Source organism: Bos indicus x Bos taurus, chromosome 11 (genome assembly GCF_003369695.1).
Source record: "Bos indicus x Bos taurus breed Angus x Brahman F1 hybrid chromosome 11, Bos_hybrid_MaternalHap_v2.0, whole genome shotgun sequence".
NCBI lineage: Eukaryota > Metazoa > Chordata > Mammalia > Artiodactyla > Bovidae > Bos > Bos indicus x Bos taurus.
This window is the reverse complement of record NC_040086.1, coordinates 81,020,361-81,039,106: the sequence shown is the minus strand read 5'-3', so window position 1 is coordinate 81,039,106 and position 18,746 is coordinate 81,020,361. Positions and strand designations below refer to the sequence as shown.

Sequence of the window (18,746 nt, the reverse complement as noted above, 5' to 3'; positions counted from 1 at the left end):
ATGAGTCAAAAGCCAGGAAGGAAGGCAGGACTGGCCCCTGCCACAAACCTGACACTGCTCACAGAGCTGAATGAGGGGCTCAGCAACCATCCCCTCTGGCTGGGAGGGCTGGACCGAGGGCTTGCCACGTGGGCAGAGGCAAGAGAATTGTGTTTCAGTCACAAAGCACAGGATGAATGATTCACCCTAACATGGGGGCCGAGTCAAGTCACCACTTCTGGGTCCCCATCACCCTACCTTTTCCTTGATCACCCACCTCTCCTACGGATTGCAAGGCTCTCCTTTCACGTCTGTCTTTACCCTCAGACTACATTCTTTGAAAACAGAAATAGTGTTCACTTTTTAAAATCCCCAGTTCCCCAAACTATATTTGGTACAGAGTATATGCTCAGTTAACAGAAGGTGCATAACTAAAGAAACAGACTGATCCAGCATCAAGTCTGGACCTGCAGACTGGAGAATGCCTCTGATCCTAAGCTTTCACAGATTAATTATTCTTAAATCAATTCTTCATCTCTGAGCAGTGGTTTGGGGGTGTCTTTAACATGGAGACCTCCCAACAGGAAGAGGACATGATGGGCTCCCCAGGCTTTCAATTTTGCAAAAAAATGTACTCCCTGTAAGCTACTGCATTCCAGCTACAAAAACAAGCCAACTGTGGCCAGGAGGAGAGATGCTATCAACCCCATTTTAAAGGTTAAAACTGAGGTCCACATGAGTGACTGCCCCAGGGCTGGAATTTGACAATGGGCTGCTGACTCCCTGTTTTTTTCCTGCCACCATGACGCTTTTCCAGCTCATTACTAACAGGCCAAGAACACCCGCAAAGTAAAGGGTTGGGGGGCAGGGTGGGGAAGAAAAGAGTGTGTGGTGAAGGGAAAAATAAAAGGGGGGAACAGCTTCTCTGGGAGTGTGTCACTGACAGCTGACAGTTGGTGACCCATGGCCTGGACAGCTCTGAACTCCTCGCCCAGGGTTGGCTTGGGAAGATCTCCTGAGCTCTCCGTGTCCCCGACTCACCCGGCTCTGAGAGTAAAAGCAAACCGAATGCTTCTGGGTGCTAAGTAAAAACAGGAAGTCCCAAGTGGCTTGACTCTCCTCCCAACTTCAGCTCCCCCAACCTGAAGAGTCAAGGGTACACAAAGGACCTTACAGGTAGCTCTCTGGCAGGGGCCTCTGGAGGGGTCTACCGGAGAAACTAGGGAACACCCTTCCCACTCGAGTCTCCCAGCACGAAGGTTTAGGGAGCTCTGTTATCCCTCTCCTGGGACCAGTACCTGGAAGCCTGTGGGGTGGCCAGGGAGTGAGCTGGGTGTTTGCCCACCAGCTCCATCACTTTTCCATCCATTCAACAAAAGCTCAGTGCCCACTATGTGCTGAAAGCAGAGTGACCTGAGGGAAATAGCTCACTCTGAGCTTAGTCTTGGCATCTCCAAGGTGGAGACGGACCCTACACCACAGAACTGCCTTGAAGATGAAAGGAAATAATATCCCGGGCTTCTGCATCACACCTGGGTCTATTATTAGCACTGGGGCCCTGGTGCTATCCACTGTGAGCCCCAGGCTGTGATGCCACAGCCCCCATCCCAGAGCTGGGGGCAGGAGATGGTGTGGCCAGGTCTGTCTCTACCCCTCTCCTCTACCCTCCCCTCACTGGAGCCTGGGGGCCAGGAGGAGGTGAGATTTTGCCAGTCCCCCGGCCTGGGGGCCAGGTTTACGACTGTTTATTTCAGAGCAAATAGAAAGGAGAAATTAGAGCCATAAAAGACAGGACAACAGACCAATAAAAACCAGCTCCCAGAAGAGTCAGAAGAAGGAAGAGAGGCAAAACTGTCACCATAGCAACACAAGACAGTCAGAAGCACGCAGGAAAAACAGCCCCTGTTCTGCCTTCTCTCTCTACAGCAAAGCAAGCTCTTGGACCTCCTTCAGTGCTCAGGGAAAGCCAATGGCCCACCCTAAACCTTGCCCGTCCCCACCCCCCGCACCAACACTCAGGCCCAGATGCCCAGCCTGACCTGGCTGTCAGCCACCCTCCTTACACTGGCCCAGCACACGTCCCAGCCCACGGTCCCAGCCCAGCTTTCAGTGCCCTGGGGACACGGCGCTGTGCAGATGGCCCCGGGCCCGACCAGAGTGATGGTGACTGGAGAGAAGGGGAAAGTTTCTAACAGGGAAGGGAAGGAGGGCCAAAGGGCTGGTAGGGAGATCAAGGCCCTGCATACAGGCTCCAGGACTCTGCCCTGGGTTCCCTGGGGGGAGCGGAGGGGGAAACAGGGGCAAGGGAGGAGAGGCCAGGGCCAGTACTGTTGCCCATCAGTCCTGGACCCAACAGGGAAGGGGAATTCTGGAGAACGCGGGGTGGGGTCGGCAAATGACAAAAGCTCGTGGCCCCAGTCTCTGGGAACGCTGGTCACAAAATCAGGGGAGCCTGGAGAAGGACGCAGGGACCCTCTGGCCCGGTATAACAGAGGCTCTTCAGTCCTTCGGCTGGCAGGCACGACAGGTGTTGCCACCAAACAGCCTGGCTGGCTTGGGACCAGTCTTTTGGGAAGTGGGTCAAATTGTTCCCAAAGCTAAGGATCCGGTGAAGTCCCTTTCTTCAGACTGGGATTCTAAGCGGGGGAGGGGGAGGGTGATGGCAAGGCGGTCTGGGTCCCCGCACAGCTGCGGGCCGTCTGGCTGGCAAATAATCTCCCTGGCAGGTGGCAGCACAAACGTCCAGGTGTGCAGGCCCCAGGGAGCGGGGGTCGTCCCTGCCTCTGGGGGCGGTAGGGAGTGGTGGGGAGCCGGGTCTCTGGTGGTGGGAACGGGGAAGCAGAGTTGGGGGTCTTCTGGAAGAATTGGCTTTGGAGCCCAAGCTACCTGGCGCTGGGGTTGAAGGGGAAAGATGTTGAGCGGTTGAGCGACGAGAGAGATGATCCGGGGCACAATCACGAGGCTGTGCTCCGCAGAAGGGCAAAAGGGCTCCAACCGGACATCTGGACGGCGATCGCCGGAGACGTGGTAAAAGAACTGGGTCCTCGGCTCGCCCTCCCGCCCGCCCTTCCCCGAAGGCTGCGTCGGGAGCTGGGGAAGGATGGCAGGGTTCTCCGGGCGCCTCCGGAGTCCGCGTCCCTGCAGGCCCCCGGCCGCGAACCCCGCCGCGCCCGCACCGCGCTCACCCCGAGTCGCCGCCGCCCTGCTCCGCCGCCCGTCCGCCTCTGCCCCAGCCGCCGCCGCTGTGGACGCCTCTCCCGCGGCCGCCGCAGCCTGCGAGCCGGCCCCGAGCCCCGCCCCAGCCCCGCCCCCAGCCCCGCCCGCTGCGGCCGCCCCGCCCCGGCCCCCAGGGAGCCCCACCCCCGCCGTCATCCGGCCGGGTTCCCTTCCCAGACCCATAGTGCTGACCACCTCCACACGCGGTCATTCCTGCTCTTTTTTTCGGCCTTGGCCTCTGGCTTTGCCCTCCAAGGGGAAGTCTGCATCTGCCCCTGCTACTTCTACACACGGAATTCCACCATACCAACTATTTCTCTAAAAAGAAAAAGGACGGGGGACCGGTCTTTTGATTAATCTCTAGCCGCACTTCCAAATGTGCGCCCATGCACCCAGCCGGACCATCCCAGCCTCAACCACCCCCTTCCAAATTACCCTCGATTTTGAATCCAGTTCTCCTCCCTGCCCCTCCCGGCACGGACTATTAACAGATTCCCAGCCCTGGGGGCTGCCCTTATCTGAAGGGACCCTCAAAAGTCTTTGCAAATGCTTAGTCCAAAAAATGTTATTACCCTTCAGAGCAAGTCTGCAAAAACACTTGAAAAAACCCTATGATGCAAGGGAAAGTAGGGGATTACAGTGTCATTGTCACGATCATTGTTTTAAAACATCTGCCATTAAGAGAGAGAGATTCAGGAAACCAAAGAGGGCTGCTCGTTGCCAAACAGGTTGTGAGTCAGAGCTCCTGTTGGGGGGGCCCTCCTGCAGGCACAGGCCTCTCCTGCTTCCTTTCCCAGTCAATCAGCCAGAGCATCGGAGAAACTTTATTAAACCCCTACAAGGGGTCAGGCCGCGAACGTGCTGGGGGCTGCAGCAGTTGCTCCAGGAATGTGTGGTTTGGGCGCATCAGGCCGTCCTGGTTCTGGAGTTAGAAAGCTTCAGGAGACCTCGGTCAAGTTCTTCTTCTTGAGGGAGCTCCTGCTCTGAGTTTTGGCAAGAATTCAGACAGGGGCCAGGAAGGCACAGTCTAGTTAGAATGAAATAGTCTTCCTATTGGTAGAGGACCTTAGGATCAGAATGCACAGGTCTCCATTTTTTATTTTTGCCAGTCAAGTTGCCTGTACTTGAACCAGACCATGTTGTCAATCCCTGCAAAGACCTGTATTATCTTTGGGCGGCTCTACTGGAAAATCCTTCTTGCTCCACCCCTGTACATATACACAGCAAAGTTTCTGACTTATTCAATCCACCGTGAACCTGGTCAGGGTCTGAGGAGGGCAAGGACAAGCCAGCCACAGACACCATTCACCCCATGCGACATCGTCATTTCAGACCACGGGAGGACTCCTTACTTTACACTCGTCTGTCTCTAATAACACAGCTGAAGTTGGTGAGAAGAGACTATTTGATGTATGAAATTTCACTTCCACACACTTAAAGAGGGCTTCTGTTTCAGTAATTGAGGGCTACCTGCGTGGTGTTGCCTAGCCCATTGTGAAATAATAGGGTTTCTAATTATTAGTGTGGAATTTAATAATTATGTGTTTCCTAAGACACAATAATCGGATGAAATGGTCTTTCAACTTTGTCAGTAATACTAATAACAAGTTTAGAGTTTACTATAATAAAGATTACAGTGAAATTAAGCTGTCAGTGAGGGGGCAGGTAGGTTGAGATGAAATTTCAGTGGTCTTTCTTCAAAATATACATTTTCTAAAATGAACCTTAATTAAATTAAATTTAAACCAGACTGTTCTAATTTTAAGGACATCCTTGTCATGTATGTATTTTTTTAAAGAGATACCTTGAGCTTTGACAAAGGGCCAGGCACTGTGCTAAACCAAATGATGGTGACATAACACACGCCCCTGGCCTGAGAAGTAGACAGACTGATTGCCAGCCCAGTTTATGACAAGGCAGAAGAGAAAATAGGCTAAAACACGTATTTTCATGTGGGCTCAGGACAAGGAGTTCATTGTGATTGGGGAAAATTGGGTTCAGATTCTTTTAAGCTGAACCTTGAAGGATGACTAGACTTCAGGAGGCAGGAAATGAGGTCAAGGTAGAGGGAAATAAGGTCCCTCCAGGTAGAGGGACAAAGAGGTCTGGTGTGGTTGCAATGTCAGGGGCTGGAGAAAGTGTGGCTGAGAATGGAGACCCTGAAAATCAACCTGAGAAGGCTACACTTGATTCTGGGAACTCCCATGGGCTGGGCAGCCTTGACTGGAACCTCAAATAAGGAGACTGACTGCAGTTTGGAGGAAGAAAAGGAGACAGTGATGAGAAAGACCAGGAGCGAAGTGCCATCATCATCCAGGGGCTCTGCATTGCCCTCCGTGGACCAGTTCTACTCTCTGACATTTGGAAACACATTCTCGGAAGCATCCCCAGTGCTGAGAGCAATACTTGGCACAAACTGGTCTCCAATAATATTGTTGAGCGAGCAATAAGGTTGAAAGTGATGGGTACAAGTGATCCCCTGTGGAGACAAAGCAACAAGAGCTGATCCCACCCAGGGCTCCTCTACATCCACTGAGATTCATCCTAGGGCAGGTGGAACATTCCTTCTAAATCCCTGGACACATAAGATTTTCCCTTCTCAGCATGGGCTTCCCTCATAGCTCAGTTGGTAAAGAATCCGCCTGCAACACAGGAGACCCTGGTTTGATTCCTGGGTCAGGAAGATCCCCTGGAGAAGGGAAAGGCTACCTGCTCCAGTATTCTGGCCTGAAGAATTCCATGGACTAAGTCCATGGGGTCGTTAAGAGTTGGACAGGACTGAGCGAATTTCACTTCACTTCACTTCTCAGCATAGCTCCCCTTGGTGCTTCCAAAGACATTTCTGCTCTGATCCTTTGATTGTGTGTATAAACATATACACACCTCCAACGACTTACTGCCCCATCTCCAGCTGTCAAACACCACTGGTTCCAAGGCTAATAATGCCTTCAGGACAATGGTGAACTATAGGCTCACACTTCTTTCTTCTAAACTTCTGTGAAGTTGACAATCTGATCCACTCACTCTTTGCTTCATCACATATGCAAGTTTCTTGAGGACAAGGATCTTATCTGAGACACAGAGAAAACCTTCACTTTATTTGGAGTCAAAGCTGAACATACATTCTGATTCTGTCATTCACTGGCTGTACGAACCTATGTTACTTAATCCTTTGGAATTTCAGTTTTCTCATCTCTAAAATTAGAATAATAAAACTTATCCCAGCAGATAGATGGGAGAGCTGATGTCAGCTCTGAAACTGTGAAAGAAAGAATAGTTTTGTGTGTGTATGTGTGCTTTTCCTCCCAGTGCGTTGACTAACTGGGCATTCAGTAGGTGCTCATTTCAGACTTGGTGTTTGGTGCGTTGATTCATAGATTAGAACTTGGAATGGAGGCTGAACCCCTGCAGCGCTCTCTGCCTACTACTTCACAGGGAGAAATCTTTATTTTGCCCTCCCACTTCACTTAGTTCCTCAGGAATTATATCGCTCCTTCCCTCTAGTATGACGATGATGGCTTCCAAGGGTGGTGGGGTTTCTTGCCCATTACAGGCCAGGCTTCTTTTATGTAACTGAGTGTTTCTACGGAAACATGGCCCTGGCTTCAGAGGGAGCGTAATAGATTTGATTATGAATATTGAGCCAATTTTCACAGCTGACACGCTGCACACTTCCTTGTTGTAGAAAAAAAAAAAAAGAAAAATCACAGCCCAAACTATGTACAGAAACTTGGTAATGGCTGAAAATCATTGCCTGTGGCTGAATTGGAGCCTATGACTTAAGATGGCCGAAATCATCATGTTTTAATTCACAGCGTGTCAGGCTCCCCTTCTTTGCACATGGTTCTCTCCCTTAAATGACCTTCCAGCCTGCTCCATTTATTGAGTTTCTATTCATTTTAAACATCCTGGTCCAAAAACAACCCATCTGAAAAGCTTCCTTCAACTCTCCAGGGCCAAGTCAAATGTTCATTCTTGTGGGCTTTCATAGTATTGCATTCATACCTTTATCATATCACTCAAAAAGTTGTGTGAATCTGATAAATTTATATGTAGTTGATTTTTGTTGTTCCCAGTGACTGTGTTCTATGAAATCACCACAAACGTTGACCTAACAAATATTGAACCATTGCTCCTAGGAAAAATTCAAGATTAGGCTCCTGTGAGCTTCTGGTGATAACATTTTCATCCTTCACTCCCATAGTTTGCTCAAATTCATGTCCATTGAGTTGGTGAAGCTATCTAACCATCTCATCCTAGGCCTCCTCCTTCTCCTTTTGCCTTGAATCTTTCCCAGCTTCAGGGTCTTTTCCAATGAGTTGGCTCTTCGTATTGATGGCCAAAGTATTGGAGCTTCCGCTTCAGCATTAGTCTTTCCAATGAATATTCAGGGTTGGTTTCCTTTAGGATTGACTGTTTCAATCTCCTTATGGTCCAATGAACTCTCAAGAGTCTTATCCAGTATCAGGATTTGAAAGCATCAATTGTTTGATGTTCAGCCTTCTTTATGGTCCAACTCTCACATCCATACATGACTACTGGAAAAACCATAGCTTTGACTAGACAGACCTTTGTCAGCAAAGTGATGTCTCTGCCTTTTAATACTCTGTCTAGGGTTGTCATAGCTTTCCTTCCAAGACACATCTTTTAATTTCATGGCTGCAGTCACCATATGCCGTGGTTTTGGAGCCCAAAATCTGCTCAAAAATACTGATTTAATATATACTGTTGATGCATTAACATTGAACTCACAGTCAACAGCACTGTAACTCATGATTGAGTGAAGCTTGTCTAACACAGGCATTTTCTTCTTAAGGCACAGCACCACCTTATTGCACTTAGGAACACCAGACAGCACTTCATCGCAATGCTTGAGGACCAGAGAGTGAAATCAACAAAAAAATACAAAAATGTGAAAACACGGTACTATTAATACATAGACAACAAAACATGGCACTTGTCTACAGTGTGCCATGAATCAAGAAGGTAGAGCTTTCTCTCAATTGACCTCAACTAGGAACATGCTCATTGGTGGCTTGAGTTTTTGTTGCTTGGTGCATGTTGATAAATGACACAAAAGCACTGAGAGTAGTAATTTGATGTTAGCAAGTAGGCAAATTTGCAAATACAGAATCCACAAATGATGAATGTAGACTGTATGCGCCTCCAAATGAGTCTATGAACTCTGCCTCCAGGATCTCTGTCTTATTGGTCTTTGTATCTTTTCAGAATCTTAAAGAACTCCTGATACATGAAAAAAAGTGATGCTCAATAAATGACAATTGAATGAGTGAAGTATTCAATCCAGTCTTGTATTTCTTTAGAGATTTTTCCCAACCATTTATAAACTTCTGTTAATAAAACAGCAAAATGTCTCAGATCTTCTCCCATTGAATGAGGATCTCATTAGGTTTCTGTCAGTTACTAAGAAGAGTCCTCCTTTTGAATGTAAAGAACATTCCTAATGAAGTAGATCCCTCTTGTGTGGCAAGTGTGGGTGATACAGATATTGACTTCCAAAATGGGTAAAAGGTTATAAACAGCACCATCCATCCGTCCCCCAGAAAGGAAGAAGGAACAATAAATTCTCAGGATCTGGAGAAATAGTGTCAAACGATGGTCAAGAATGGAGAAAAATTACCTAGTTCAGAAATAGAAAGGCAGCCCCAGCAATGAAGCACAGAGTGGTAATAGGGAAGGAAAGTGACATCTGGAGGCAGGGAGACCTGGGGGCCTTGTAGGAGTTTTGCAGAGGTCAGGTTTAAATCTGGGCTCTTCTGCACTTAAGGCACAATGACTTTGGGCAGAACTTCCCTCTCCCTTGTCTCTTCCTTGTATATAAAATGAGAACAATAGGACTTACCATAAAGTCGTTTATGCAACTGACATTTACTGGGTGTCTACTGTGTATCAGACTGGTTCCAAATAGGAAAAGGAGTACGTCAAGGTTGTATATGGAGAAGGAAATGGCAACCCATTCCAGTATTCTTGCCTGGGGAGTTCTGTGGATGGAGGAGCTTGGTGAGCTGCCTATGGGGTCTCACAGAGTCGGACACGAATGAAGCGACTTAGCATGCATGTGTGCATTGGAGAAGGAACTGGCAACCCATTCCAGTATTCTTGCCTGGGGAATCCCAGGGATGGAGGAGCCTGGTGGGCTGCCATCTATGGGGTCACACACAGTTGGACACGACTGAAGCGACAGCAGCAGCAGCAGCAGCAGCAGCAAGGCTGTATATTGTCACCCTGCTTATTTAATTTATATGCAGAGTACATCATGAGAAACACTGGGCTGGAGGAAGCACAAGCTGGAATCAAGATTGCCAGGAGAAATATCAATAACCTCAGATATGCAGATGACACCACCCTTATGGTAGAAAGTGAAAAAGAACTAAAGAGCCTCTTGATGAAAGTAAAAGAGAAGAGTGAAAAAGTTGGCTTAAAACTCAACATTCAGAAAACTAAGATCATGGCATCCGGTCCCATCACTTCATGGCAAATAAATGGGGAAACAGTGGAAACAGTGGCTGACTTTATTTTTTGGGGCTCCAAAATCACTGCAGATGGTGACTGCAGCCATGAAATTAAAAGACGCTTACTCCTTGGAAGAAAAGTTATGACCAACCCAGACAGAATATTAAAAAGCAGAGACATTACTTTGGCAACAAAGTTCAATCTAGTCAAAGCTATGGTTTTTCCAGTAGTCATGTATGGATATGAGCGTTGGACTATAAAGAAAGCTGAGCACCGAAGAATTGATGCTTTTGAATTGTGGTGTTGGAGAAGACTCTTGAGAGTCCCTTGGACTGCAAGATGATCCAACCAGTCCATCCTAAAGGAGATCAATCCTGGGTGTTCATTGGAAGGACTGATGTTGAAGTTGAAACTCCAATAATTTGGCCACCTGATGCAGAGAGCTGACTCATTTGAAATGACCCTGATGCTGGGAAAGATTGAGGGCAGGCAGAGAAGGGGATGACAGAGGATGAGATGGTTGGATGGCATCACCAACTCAATGGACATGAGTTTGGATAGACTCTGGGAGCTGGTGATGGATAGGGAGGCCTGGCATGCTGCAGTCCATGGGGTCACAAAGAGCTGGACACGACTGAGTGACTAAACTGAACTGAACTGAACTGTGTATCAGTTGGAAGCATGAATGAGATATTGAACGTGAAGCTACAGTGCATAGTTAGGCAAATTTTAAAAACAATTTTAGTTATTTGCATTATAAACTTATTTCTGCTTTTGATTCTTGCTTCTTTCTCTGATTTGCAAGAATATATGACTTGATCCATTCTCTTCAAACCATTCTCATCAAACCATTCTCTTCTAACCATTCTCTCCTAAACCCTTTAATACTCTTTCATAGGTCAGTTGATCTTGATCTTTGATGGACCAGGTAAGTCCAGGTTTTGCTGATTCCATCATCTTTTGGCACCTTTGACCAAATGAGTCAGCCCCTCTAGGGGACTCAACCTCACCACCCACAAAGCTCACACCAACTCCACAATCACTGTCAACAAAGTAATGACACATGTAAGACGGCCTTTGAGCAAAGGCTTAGAACATTTAATAGGCATAGCCCAGTCATCTATGCAGCATCACAAACAGTTAAGTAGGGATCACTTCCGACTACACCCACTTTATAGCCAGGGAAATTAAGGCTTGATGTAACTTGTTCAAGTCATCAACTGAGTCCTAACCACAGTCACGAAAATAAAACAGGTGTCATGGATCACAGTTTAAGATCAAACCTTGAATTCCTTGGACTACCAGATCTTCCTTTTCTTGGCAAATAGTTTCTTTGCTTTATCAGTGAGCAAGCAGACAGGTTGATTCAGACGTAGACCAGGACTCTCTCTTGTTATCAGAGATTGTGTTCAATGTAGGGAGCTGAGAATACCGCTGGACACTAGAGTGAAACTTCCCACCAAACAGAATGGTTGACTCTGCAGAGTTTCTTTACAAGCCCTGAGAGCAGTACATGGATGTTTTATGTTTAAATGCACATAGCTACTACATATAATAATTACAAAAAGTGGCCTTTTTAAATGGTTTCACCTGATTGTGTTTGCCTTTTGACTCTTTAATCACTTGAGAAATGCCTTAGAGTAGTGATACTAGCAGGAACTTTGATATGTTTAGGTCTCATATTTATCTTCTTTTTTTATCCTCCCTTGAACTACTGCCCAGATCAACCCCTTATCAGCTCTTGCCTGAGTTATTTTGACAGCATTATGATTGGTCTCTCTGTCTTCATATACAGATCATCTAATACACTGTCCAGTGATCTTTCTAAGAGATACATATGATCATGGCAGCCCCTTTATTCACACCCCCAGTGGTTCCTCATCACCCCAGGACAGTCAGACATTCTTCGGAGAACTCATATGGTCACACCATATGACTCATGTGGTCATTTGCAATCTTGCTTTGGTTGTTCCTTCTGTTGCATTTCTTTCTTCTCTTAAAGTATTATATCACTCCTCTCTTCCTTTGTCCTTGCTATTTCTTCTTCCTGGAATGCCCCATTCTCCTGTGTCAAATGGATGAAGTCCAAGATATCCTTTCAGGTGGGAGAAATATCAATAGCACTTTGTAGTAAGTCTTTTCAGAACTCTGGTCCCCAACATTCCCAGATCCTGTAACTCAGTTTATCTCAGAGTATTTTAATTCTCCATCCCTTCCTGAGCCCCTGGAATTTATGAATTATACATATTTATGAGCTATCTCATTTAATATATGTTATATGCAATATATATGATATATAATATATCACATATTAAATGAGATAGCCCATAAATTACATATATATAAAATATCTGTATTCTCAGTGCTTGAAATTGTGTGCTTGAAAAGTGTACATTAGTACACTTAGTAGTAAGTATCTCTTGAGTTAATCTCAAATGGAATCCCTCAAGATCTGGAGATTAGAAAAACTTGCTCTTTCAAGTTATTTCTGAAAAAGTAAAGTATAAAAATATAGTCAAGCTCAGAAGAGGTTTAGCCATACAGGAACTTTTTAATAGAAAAGTCAGTTTCAGGATGCTTTTTTTATGCATAAAACAAAACTCCTGCAATCTGCTTTTTTAGCTGAATGATCTTAAAATAAAATCCACATTAGTGATTATTAATCAAATCCAACAAATATTTCTCAGCTTCTGATGTTCAAATGCTTCATTTCCTCATATGCTTGCACCTCTGTATTTTCTTTGTTTTAATTATACTAAGCATCTTTTTGTTCTTCCCCAGACATTTGCCTGGGAGGCTGGGGCAAGCTATAAATAATAGTCATCATCATTATAAGCCTTATTATTTACACAGCCTATTTTTAGAGCTGAGGACTAACTCACAAACATGCCCACTATGACCCTGATAGAGATGCAGTGATTTCCTGGGGGGGAGTCTTGGACTCTTGAATATTTCACCGGTCTCATTAGTGTCACTCATGTGGTGTGACTGCTCAGATGGCAGCTGCTTCATCCAATAAACTCCATCAAACTGCTTCCCATCTGTTAATGGGAGAGGAAATAGAAGCGTTTTTAAAATATGGTGATTTTTATGTTGCTATATACATAAAGGCAATTGGTTTTCTGATTTCCACATTTCATCTATACCCAGGTATTCCTGAATCTATTTAATGCTTTTTAGAATAAAAGGAACATTACCTTTTATAACATATATTTAGACATTTTAGGATCTTCAAAGAATGTCAGAGCAGAAGGGCCTTAGAGAAATGGAGATCCAGGAAGGAAAGGTGATTTCCCAAGGTCATATGGGAAATGAATGGAAGAGATATGATTTAAAATATTGTGTGCTCGTTCCAGGCTGGTTTCTCTCCCTAAAACTGAACAAATCTTCACCCAAATGCTGATTTAAACACTGAAGTTTTCACTCTGTCATATATCTAGGATGCTGGCCTCCTGTACACAGATGATCCAGTTTCTCATAAATCCCAAAGCTATTTTACTGGGCTGCATTGGATCTTGTCCCCAGGAGGGCTGAATCTGTCTGGGGAATGTGAACGTGTTAGTCGCTCAGTCCTGTCCAACTCCTTGCAAGCCCATGGACTGTAGCCCATAAGGCTCCTCTGTCCATGGGATTTTCCAGGCAAGAATACTGTAGTGTGTTGCCATTCCCTTCTCCAGAGGATCTTCTTGACCCAGAGATCGAACCTGGGTCTCCTGCATTGCAGGTGGATTCTTTACCATCTGAGCCACCAAGGAAGCCCTTCAAGAGTGTATAAATGACTGTGTGTGTATGCTTAGTCGCTTCAGTCATGTCTGACTTCATGAGACCATGGGATTTTCTGGACAAGAATACTGTAGTGGGTTGCCATGCCCTCCTCCAGGGGATCTTTCCAACCCAGGGATTGAACCCAGACCTTCCACATTGCAGGCAGATTCTTTACCATCTGAGCTACCAGGGAAGCCCAATAATACTGAGGTGAGTAGCCTATCCCTTCTCCAGGGGATCTTCCTGACCCAAGAATCAAACCAGGGTCTCCTGCATTGCTGGCAGATTCTTTACCAGCTAAACTACCATGGAAGCCCTGCCTAGGGAAAGACCCAAGTCAATTCCGGAGACAAGACTCTGAAACTGCCGTTGTAACCAAACAGTGTGATCTAGTGGGAAGAGCTTGTTGTCCTAAATTCTAGGTTCTGAAAACAGTTCTGCTTTATTTGTTGTATGATTTAGGGCAGGTGAGTAGACTTCTCTTGTTTCAATGTTTTATTTTGTTCATCATGGAAAATAAACACTTGGTCTGCCTACCCGGGAGGAATTTTGAGAGAATCCAGTGAAATGACAGATGTGGAAAGATTGTAAGAAAAGTTAAATGAAACATCATTATCTCATGTAGCAACAGAAAGCAGGGTAGAATATTTTGCTTTTGTTAATTGCCAAAGTGGCATGCATGGTAATTTGATGCTGATTTCCTGCAGGTGGTCAAGTTTTCTTTGGCCTTTGCTTTTTCTCCTACCAAGGATCACTGAGGTTTGTTACAAATTTTACATTTTCACACATTTAAGGATTTATTTAGCACTACATACTAGACATTTTGATAGATGCCAATGACACAAGGATACTCTTGTGCACTCACTGCCCATAGGGGAAGCAGACATGAAAAACCCCTAAGAAGTTGGCTGTTAGTATAAGAAGGATGTTTAGGAGTTTAGGGTCTAACATTTAACCTAGCCTGTGAGAAGGGCTTTCAGTAAAAATTGTATTTTTTCCTGAGTAGTGCTGATCTGGGGAAGAAAAGGGAAAGTTAGTAATAACAAATGCATTGCAGGACTTTGCTATCCAGCACTCGGGGTTCAATCCCTGGTTGGGAAGTTAAGATCCTATATGACTTGTGATCAAAGAACCAAAACATAAAACAGAAACAATACTGTAACGAATTCAATTGAGGGCAGGAGGAGAAAGGGATGGCAGAGGATGAGATGGCTGGATGGCATCATCAACATTATGAATACTTTGGTTTGACAGTAGATTGGGAAATGAGACTAGATTTCTACAGTAGTCATTACAGAGAGGTTTTCTGATATTCTAAGGAGCTTATACCAGTTGCTGAAAGTGAACAGGAAATTTTCATTTAAGCTTGCTTTTACCATGCATTTATTTCTTCTTTCCTATCTTTTATCCTGATCCAAAGCACTGATACTCTATCAGGGGTCCCCAGTCTCCAGGGTCTCATGTCTGACGATCTGAAGTGGAGCTGATGAAATAATGATAGAAATAAAGTGCACAGTAAATGTTAACGTGCTTGAATCATCCTGAAACCACCCTCTCCCCTCAGTGGAAAAACTGTCTTCCATGAAACCCGTCTCTGCTGCCAAAAATGCTGGGCACCACTACATCAGAGTCATGATGGAGACATGCTTACTCCATTCTAGAGAACATGTACACAAAGAATAATGTCACAGATAGCTATGTTACCATCACCCAGAATATTAGCATTTTGTAATTAGCACTATAATATTTTTAAAACAGTAGGATATTAATGATCAACTGGAAATTCGTATGTTCCCATGGGTGAAAAAAAATTCTAATGTTAAATCACTTCTGGTTCTCTCCTTCTGGCCATCAGGAGGAAAACATTTCTTTGCTCCCCACTGTAGCACCATATCACCAGTTCTGGCCAATGGTTTGTAGGCAGACATGTCACTTCTTGATTGGAACATTTAACATAGTGTGAGACCTTTCAACAAGTTGTATCCTCTTGTTGCAAAATACAATGTTCATTATCCTGAGTCCTAGAATAAGAATGACATTGAGAAGCTACACTGCCACCACCAACAATGCATGGCAGACAGTGTGAGTTTTAAATACATCCTTGTTGTTTATGCTACTGAGATTTTAAAGTTTTGTTTTTATTATTATTATTTTTAATCACAGCATAGTCAGTTTTTAGAAACAGTTCTTATGTACCTAAAGTGAATGAAGAGAAACCATGTTTGGGGTGTCATGAGTTTTTCATTGACTTATATTTCTAGAATTTATTATTCTTCTTTTCTCATATTGACTTTTTCTTTACAGTGTGATTTCTATTTACTTCTCTATTTCTGCAAACAGTCTTAAAAGTTGCCTCTTTATCTCTAGGATTATGGTTCTTCTTGCCTCTTCTTCCGGCTCATTCATCTTCTCATATGGTTTATGATTTTGGCTATAATCTTGCCCTCCATGAGGATATTTTACATAGACAACGTCCATGAGGATATTTTACGTAGACAAACCTTGTGATTTGCTTCTGGTGACAGTCTCTCATTTGCATTTTGCTGGGACTTTATGGATTTGAGTGAACTGGTCTAATGTTTACACTGACTTATTCCTTTTGGGTCCTGGACTACTTAGTTGGCTTAAATTTGGACCCTGTCCTGTATCCTGATGACTTGCAGGTGTGTCTGTTTCCATCCATTGGCCTAGGTGGGTAGGGAGCTTTATTACCTCTTTCTTGGCTTAGGCAGGCAGTGATTTTCTTACAAACGGCAATGTTAAGGGCTGCAGAATCAATTCAGGCCACTGAGTTCCAGCTGCCCACCCACACGGGGTTCCTGGATGAATTTCCCTCTCTGTGTGGGCATTAATCCCTAGTCCCAGCTGTTAAGGCATGCAAGGAGTTCCAAGTTCCCTATAACACTTTTCATTTTAACTGCCACTTACCCATTTAGGGATTCCTTTCTTAATTTCTTTTTCAGTTCGGAAATTTTTCTCTTTTGGTCCCAGGCTATGAATTTACAATTACTAGGTAATTTATTTTTCCATCTTAACACCAACATTTCTATCATATTTTAAGTAAGGGAGTGTCTTCCTCTTTAGCTCAGCCTGCCTTCCTTGTCAGAGGATGGGGGACATATATCCTCTGAAAGGAATACACCACATCTCTGAGCAGATCCTTGAGGAAGGCTCTCCTGGGGGCAGCTGGACCACCTGTAGGTGCACTGGAAACTCTAGTCTGAAGTTGGCTTACTCTTGACTCTCAAATCATGCCACCTATTTAGCTAAGAGTCAGCCCTGGTGGCTCAGCGGTAAAGAACCCGCTTGCCAATGCAGGAGATGGAGGTTCGATCCCTAGGTCAGGAATATCACTGGAGAAGGAAATGGCAAAGCACTCCAGTATTCTTGCTTGGGAAATCCCAGGGATAGAGGAGCCCAATGGGTTATTGTCCATAGGGTCGCAAAGAGTCGGACATAGCTTAACAATTAAACAACAACTTCCTTGTTGATGCTACAGCCAAGACTTCCATGCAGCTTTCTTTTGGCTTCAGAATTCACTGAAGACCATGTCTGACTCTCCAGGATGCATTCAACAAATGCCTGCTCTGTCTGGTACCCTATTTGATTCCAAGGACATACCTCCTCCTGCTGTGTGTGTTTAGCCCCTGTGAAGCCCTGGCTGTCCCCACAGGAGGACGCGATGCCTCCCCTTTGAGCTGCAGCCACAGCTGTCCCAGATGTTTATGCCTTTAGAACACATGTCGTATTTTTTTCTCAATCTGGGTCAGTCCCTGGACTTAATGACGTTAGTTACAATATGTGATGTAGCTAAAGATATCTGAAGATAAAGAAGACTTTTTCTGTCCCCAAATTCATAAACTTCAAAAGGAAAAGTTATCACTCTAGTGTGATGTCTGATGTCTTCAACTAAAAAAATGTATCTTTTAGTTCACATTTAAAAAATTTGTCTAAAGAAAATTATCTATTCCCTGAGGCTGCAGAGGAATGAAAACACCACCATGTGAGTTTATTAGTCTGCAATATGATTTTTATCCTCCTTTTATTTCTCAATAAGGAAAGATTCTCCAAATGACGTATTTCAGAGGCTGAGGAGAAGGAATTATGATTAGTTTCGTTATGGCTATGATCAACTGTAAGAGAAACTGCTGCGAGTTTGCAACTTTCAAAGAAGTGGAGAGATTACTTTGTTAATGTCTATTCAGTTCATTTCTATTTGGGGAACAGAAAATTTGAGTGTGGTTTCAGGGAACTGAGCACAGAAAGCTTAAATTGCAATATTAGGGGCGTTGCTTCAACTATAGCCCTCCTTTGAAGTTGCTTATAGTACATGTGGGAATGTGACTAAGAACTGTAGCCTTGTTCTCAATTTGCCCACTTATCCTAAATGAAGATTTTTGGTAAAAATCACTGTTGTAACCAAAAAGACAATTATTACGTGGCCATGTATGCAGAGTTCTTCACAAAGTCTGGAAATAAACAAAGGCTCAATTAGCAATGATATATGAACTTGTTGTCATTATTAAAAGGAGATGATCATGTTACTCAGAGATTGTACAGAAACCTTAACAGGTAAATCGTTTACATGAACACCTGATGTGTTGAAATTCTGTATAGATCAGGGGATGTCTTAAAAAAAATACTGGAATGAGAGTCAGGAGAACTGGGTTTTAGTCTGCTTTGACGTCACTCAGCCAAGAGAACTGGGAATTACCCAGCCTCTCTGGGCTTCACTTCTTTCACATGAAGTTGGACAAAATTCAGAAGTTAGACAACAATTACCAATGAAAAAGTCATACCTGGCTTCTTTACACATAGGCAATACCCCCATGAGTCCCTGCCTCTAAGAATATCTGTGTATTCAAGAAAAACAAAAACCAGAAGTGACACAGTCAAGACAATGACAACACTAGAAGGATTTCTGTCTAACGTTACTGAACAGCTACAGAATTAAGTAGGAATTGGAGAAGTTACCAGGCAGGGCTTCCAGAGGGAGGTCCTGGGAACCGTATCTGAAAAGAAGGACAGCCTATGAACCAGTAAAAAGAAGATTCCAGGTTGGGTGAAGGCATGAGTAAGAGCCTGGGTGGGGCTGTTGTCAGCTGAGCCTGGGGAAGAGAAGGCGGCGCCAGGAACCCATGACAATAATTTCCATAAAGAACAGTTGTGCAAGGTCTGTCAGGGAGGGAAGGAAGCTAGGCTTGCTGTGGCCCAGAGGACAGCAACATGGCTAGGTAACATTAGAGGCAGGCCGATCTTGGCAGACTTGAGTGTTCCACTTGGGGCTTGGAAAGCAGCATAGCTGTTCCAGC

At 44.7% G+C, this 18,746-nt stretch overlaps 1 protein-coding gene across 3 annotated transcripts in view; it reads right to left on the bottom strand.

Moving 5' to 3' along the window:
* The window catches only part of FAM49A (family with sequence similarity 49 member A), a 102,492-nt gene extending 99,239 nt beyond the window's left edge, over positions 1-3,253 (bottom strand). The window contains exon 1 of one of the 3 annotated variants that reach the window (XM_027556026.1): positions 3,165-3,253. The gene's annotated coding sequence lies outside the window, so the exon portion shown is untranslated. Of the gene's footprint in view, positions 1-2,865; positions 2,961-3,164 lie in introns of those variants that run through there. The other 2 variants (XM_027556029.1, XM_027556028.1) reach the window with 2 other exon arrangements.
* Between the last annotated feature and the right edge of the window lie 15,493 nt (positions 3,254-18,746).